The sequence below is a fragment of the Pristiophorus japonicus genome, chromosome 25, assembly GCF_044704955.1.
Source record: "Pristiophorus japonicus isolate sPriJap1 chromosome 25, sPriJap1.hap1, whole genome shotgun sequence".
In the NCBI taxonomy this organism is placed as follows: domain Eukaryota; kingdom Metazoa; phylum Chordata; class Chondrichthyes; family Pristiophoridae; genus Pristiophorus; species Pristiophorus japonicus.
Window position 1 is genome coordinate 29,083,088 of NC_092001.1, and position 6,395 is coordinate 29,089,482.

At 43.3% G+C, this 6,395-nt stretch overlaps 1 non-coding gene across 1 annotated transcript; it reads right to left on the reverse strand.

Moving 5' to 3' along the window:
- Positions 1-1,019: 1,019 nt before the first annotated feature.
- trnas-uga (transfer RNA serine (anticodon UGA)) lies at positions 1,020-1,102 on the reverse strand. The gene has a single exon. It is a non-coding gene; the product is annotated as a tRNA-Ser (tRNA).
- Positions 1,103-6,395: the final 5,293 nt, after the last annotated feature.

The window sequence follows — 6,395 nt, forward strand, 5'->3', positions numbered from 1 at the left end:
TACGCCCACCAGTGACTTTTTCCCCTTACTATCTCTAATCAACACTCACAATGATTCAACATGTTGTTCAAATAGCCAATATCTTCTCTCACAACTGCCCTGATATCATCCTTTATTAACAGAGCTACCCCACCTCCTTCCCCTTCTTGTCTATCTTTCCGAATTGTCAGATACAGCTGTAGGTTTAATTCCCTGTCCTGGCCAACCTGCAACGTTTCTGTAATGGCCACCAAATCATACCCCTTTATGATGATTTGTGCCGTCAACTCATTTACTTTATTTCGAATGCTGCGTGCGGTTAGGTAGAGTGTTTTAATACTAGCTTTTAAACCATGATTTTTAGTTTTGACCCCTCCTGCAGCCCCTTTATATTCATACATAGTGTCCCTTCCTATCATCTTGTCGTTTACACTTACCCCAGTACTACTCTGCTCTGTTGCCTCCTGCCTTTTGCATTTTTTCTTGGGGTCCTGTGATCTGAGCTCTCACCCACTCTAACTAGCTCAGAGTCCTGTCCTGGGATCCGAATACTCCTTGCATTGCGGCACCGAGATTTAATGTTTGCCTTTCTATTACACTTTGACCCATTAGAATTTTGCTCTATATTAATCTGCTGCAAACTGCAGGGGCCACATCGCTGAATGGATAAGGCATCTACTTTGATGCAAACACTGATGTTATCAGAAAATTGCAACGTCAAACGCTGCCGTGGTCATTTTGGCAAAACTTGTTTATCTTTATAAAAGCAAACCTCGTTCGCACTCATTAACTAAAGGTGAGTTCCTCCCAAACAATGCACTGATTTTATTAAAAGGCATTTTTTTCATGCTGTGGATATTGCTCACTGATTTTTGCAGATAGTGTCCAAAAAACCAACAATTAATACAGATAAACTATTAATGTTTCCAGTTCGAACAACAGCTTCGCGTTAATCAGTGTAATAAAGTGCAGTGGAGGAAATTGTGATCAGATTCCAATGAGATCCCCGTGAGTCGATAAAAAAAGAGCAACTGTAGAATCGCTGCGAGCAGGGTTCGAACCTGCGTGGGGAAACTCCCATTGGATTTCAAGTCCAACGCCTTAACCACTCGGCCATTGCAGCTACCCAGAAGAGCTGCTTTAATAGTCGAATCGTTGGTGCAATTTATCAGAGAGACCGGCTGCATGCTTGCCCGATTGGATCTCCCAGACGATGTGAAAATTAAATCATAGAATCACAAAATCTCACAGCAAAGAAGGAAAAATTTCGGTCAGAATTTACATTTCGGGAAAAACTGAACAGTCTGGGGAACTTCTTTCTCGAAAAACAAGGGAGATATGTTTTTAACATTATGAATGTATTTGATCGAGTTGATGTGGAGAAAATATTTGCTATTGTGCAGGAGTTCAGAACGGGAGGTCACTGATAAATTCAGTCGACAATTCAAGAGCAACGTATTTACCACAGAGGCGTTAGAATGTGGAAGATGCTACATAAGCAGTAGTTGAGGCGAATATCACAGATTCATTTTAAAAGGAATTACCTGACCACATGACTGAGAAAGCAATAGAACAATCTGCTGATAGGATCAAGTGAAGTAGGGTAGTTTGCAGCATTAACTCTAGCAACACCAGTTAGGTACAATTGTCTCTTTCTGTGATGCAATCTCCATATAACGTTATGTAACACACATTTTAAACAACAACAACAACTTATATATAATTAGCACCTTGAAATTAGCGAAACGTTCAAGGCGCTTCACAAGTGTATTATGTGATACAAATTTGACACCGAGCCACTAAATACAAATTAGCGCAGGTGACTAAAAGATTGGCCAACCAGGTATGCTTGATAATGAGGAAGAAAGCTGTACATTGCAGGTAGATATCAAAGAACTGGTCAGGGGTTTAATGGAATTCAACCCGGACAAGTGTTAGATAATGCATTTCGGGAGTGCTTATAGGGAAAGCGAATAAACATTAAATGTTAGGACACTGATGAGTGTAGAGGTGCAAATGACCTTGGAGTGCATGTCCACAGACTCTTGACGGTAGCAGGGCAGGTAGATAAGATGCTTGTGAATGATAGACAGAAAGGAAAAGGAGGCGGGATGGAATTGCTGGTTAAAGAGGAAATTAATGCAATGAAAAGGAGGGACATTAGCTTGGATGAATTGGAAGCGGTATGGGGGGAGCTGCAGAATACCAAATGGCAGAAAACGCTCGTGGGAATTGTGTACAGACCTCCAAACTGTAGTAGTGAGGTTGGGGACAGCATCAAACAAGAAATAAGGGATGTGTGCAATAAAGGTACAGCAGTTACCATGGACGACTTTAATCTATATATTGATTGGGCTGACCAAACTAGTAGCAATGTGGTGGAGGACGATTTCCTGGAGTATATTCGGGATGGTTTTCCAGACCAATATGTCGAGGAACCACATAGAGAGCTGGCCATCGTGTACTAGGTGATGTGTAATGAGAAGGGAATAATTGGCAATCTTGTTGTGCGAGGCCCCTTGGGGAAGAGTGACCATAACTGTGGTAGAATTTTTCATAAGATGGAGAGTGACACAGTTAATTCAGAAACTTGGGACCTGAACTTTAGGAAACGTAATTTCGATGGTATGAGGCGTGAATTGGCTAGAATCAGAGAGTTGTTAACATGTGGAATTCCCTGCCGCAAAGAGTTGTTGATGCCAGTTCATTGGATATATTCAACAGGGAGTTATTATGGCCCTTATGGCTAAAAGATTCAAGAGGTAGGGAGGAAACATGAAAGCGGTACTGAGGGAATGATCAGCCATGATCTTATTGAGTGGTGGTGCAGGCTCGAAGTGTCGAATGGCGTACTTCTGAATCTATTTTCGATGTTTCTATGTTGAGAAGCAACACGGAATACTTGTCTTCATTAGATGAGCCATAGAATATAAGATCGGGGAAGTTATGCTTCAAATGTGTAAAACTCTAGTTGGGCCACCGCTAGATTATTGCATGCTTCTCTGGTCACCGCATTACAGGAATGGTCAGACAGAACTCGTGAGCATACAGGTTAGATTTAGGCGGATGGTGAATTTAGGTCTGAGTAAATATTGCATCGGCTGGGTTTGTTTTCTTTGGAACAGAGGAGGCTAAGGGGGTCCGTATTGAAGTGAATAAAATTATGAGTGGCCTAGATCGAGTGCATCGAAAGGATCTATTTCACTTCGCAGAGTGGCCAACAACCAGGCGTCATAGATTTAAAGTAATTGGTTGGAGGTTTTCCGGAATTTGTGTTACACTGTTTTCACCCAGGGGTGGTGAGAGTCTGGAACCCACTGCTGAAAGTGATTTAGAGGCAGAAGTCCTCACCACTTTAAAAAGTCCTTGAATGTGCACTTCAATTCCAGTAACCTAAAAGGCTATGGAGCAATAGCTGGAAAGTGGCATTCGTCTGGATAGGTCGGATTTTAGTCGGAATTTAGGTCATGATCTGGTGTTTCTTCGGCAGCTCAGTGCATTTTGCAGCAAATCAATATTTCAGAGAAGGGAAACTGCGTTCCTAGCAATTCCTGCTACACAAGTGGCTCCAATTCTACCCACTTTTCCATTGAGTTCTCTTAGAACCTGAGTCTATTACACAGGAACAAGAGCAAGCCATCGAACCTGTTACAGAAGGACATCAGAATTCCATTAGCCCCTGGAGCCAGTTGCAAAGGACAAGAGGAAGTAATTCAGATCCTTGGGCTTTTTATACAAGAATAGTAGAACGCCTTCGGTCGCTCGTACCTGCTGCATAGATGACGAGGAGGCACACTTACCTGTTACACAGAATTAGCTGGAGGCCATTCAGCCGCAGTGCACTGTTGCACAGGGAAAGGAGGAGACCATTAACACCTCAAATCTGAGCCTTAGGAGAGGCAGAAGCCGATCAGTTCCTTGAGCTTACTCTACAAGAAGAGTATAAGTCCATTTAGATCCTAGAACATAGAAACATAGAAAACAAATAAACATAGAAACATAGAAAATAGGTGCAGGAGTAGGCCATTCGGCCCTTCCAGCCTGCACCGCCATTCAATGAGTTCATGGCTGAACATGCAACTTCAGTACCCCATTCCTGCTTTCTCACCATACCCCTTGATTCCCCTAGTAGTAAGGACTTCATCTAACTCCTTTTTGAATATATTTAGTGAATTGGCCTCAACAACTTTCTGTGGTAGAGAATTCCACAGGTTCACCACTCTCTGGGTGAAGAAATTCCTCCTCATCTCGGTCCTAAATGGCTTCCCACTTATCCTTAGACTGTGTACCCTGGTTCTGGACTTCCCCAGCATTGGGAACATTCTTCCTGCATCTTACCTGTCCAACCCCGTCAGAATTTTAAACGTTTCTATGAGGTCCCCTCTCATTCTTCTGAACTCCAGTGAATACAAGCCCAGTTGATCCAGTCTTTCTTGATAGGTCAGTCCCGCCATCCCGAGAATCAGTCTGGTGAACCTTCGCTGCACTCCCTCAATAGCAAGATTGTCCTTCATCAGGTTAGGAGAACAAAACTGTACACAATACTCCAGGTGTGGCCTCACCAACGCCCTGTACAATTGTAGCAACAGCTCCCTGCCCCTGTACTCAAATCCACTCGCTATGAAGGCCAACATGCCATTTGCTTTCTTAACTGCCTGCTGTACCTGCATGCCAACCTTCAATGACTGATGTACCATGACACCCAAGTCTCTTTGCACCTCCCCTTTTCCTAATCTGTCATCATTCAGATAATTGTCTGTCTCTCTGTTTTTACCACCAAACTGGATAACCTCACATTTATCCACATTATACTTCATCTGCCATGCGTTTGCCCACTCACCTAACCTATCCAAGTCGCTCTGCAGCCTCATAGCATCCTCCTCGCAGCTCACACTGCCACCGAACTTAGTGTCATCCGCAAATTTGGAGATACTACATTTAATCCCCTCGCCTAAGTCATTAATGTACAGTGTAAACAGCTGGGGCCCCAGCACAGAACCTTGCAGTACCCCACTAGTCACTGCCTGCCATTCTGAAAAGTCCCCATTTACTCCTACTCTTTGCTTCCTGTCTGACAACCAGTTCTCAATCCATGTCAGCACACTACCCCCAATCCCATGTGCTTTAACTTTGCACTTTAATCTCTTGTTTGGGATCTTGTCGAAAGCCTTTTGAAAGTCCAAATATACCACATCAACTGGTTCTCCCTTGTCCACTCTACTGGAAACATCCTCAAAAAATACCAGAAGATTTGTCAAGCATGATTTCCCTTTCACAAATCCATGCTGACTTGGACCTATCATATTACCTCTTTCCAAATGCACTGCTATGACATCCTTAATAATTGATTCCATCATTTTACCCACTACCGATGTCAGGCTGACCGGTCTATAATTCCCTGTTTTCTCTCTCCCTCCTTTTTTAAAAAGTGGGGTTACATTGGCTACCCTCCACTCCATAGGAACTGATCCAGAGTCAATGGAATGTTGGAAAATGACTGTTAATGCATCCACTATTTCTAAGGCAACCTCCTTAAGTATTCTGGGATGCAGTCCATCAGGCCCTGGGGATTTATCGGCCTTCAATCCCAGCAATTTCCCCAACACAATTTCCCGACTAATAAGGATTTCCCTCAGTTTCTCCTCCTTACTAGACCCTCCGACCCCTTTTATGTCCGGAAGGTTGTTTGTGTCCTCCTCAGTGAATACCGAACCAAAGTACTTGTTCAATTGGTCCGCCATTTCTTTGTTCCCCGTTATGACTTTCCCTGATTCAGACTGCAGGGGACCTACGTTTGTCTTTACTAACCTTTTTCTCTTTACATATCTATATGAACTTTTGCAATCCGTCTTAATGTTCCCTGCAAGCTTCTTCTCGTACTCCATTTTCCCTGCACTAATCAAACCCTTTGTCCTCCTCTGCTGAGTTCTAAATTTCTCCCAGTCCCCGGGTTCGCTTCTATTTCTGGCCAATTTCTATGCCACTTCCTTGGCTTTAATGCTATCCCTGATTTCCCTTGATCGCCACGGTTGAGCCACCTTCCCTTTTTTATTTTTACGCCAGTCAGGAATGTACGATTGTTGTAGTTCATCCATGCGGTCTCTAAATGTCTGCCATTCCCCATCCACAATCAACCCCTTCAGTATCATTCGCCTATCTATCCGAGCTAATTCACGCCTCATACCTTCAAAATTACCCTTCTTTAAGTTCTGGACCATGGTCTCTGAATTAACTGTTTCATTCTCCATCCTAATGCAGAATTCCACCATATTATGGTCACTCTTCCCCAAGGGGCCTCGCACAACAAGATTGCTAATTAATCCTCTCTCATTACACAACACCCAGTCTAAAATGGCCTCCCCCCTAGTTGGTTCCTCGACATATTGGTCTAAAAAAACATCCCTTATGCACTCCAG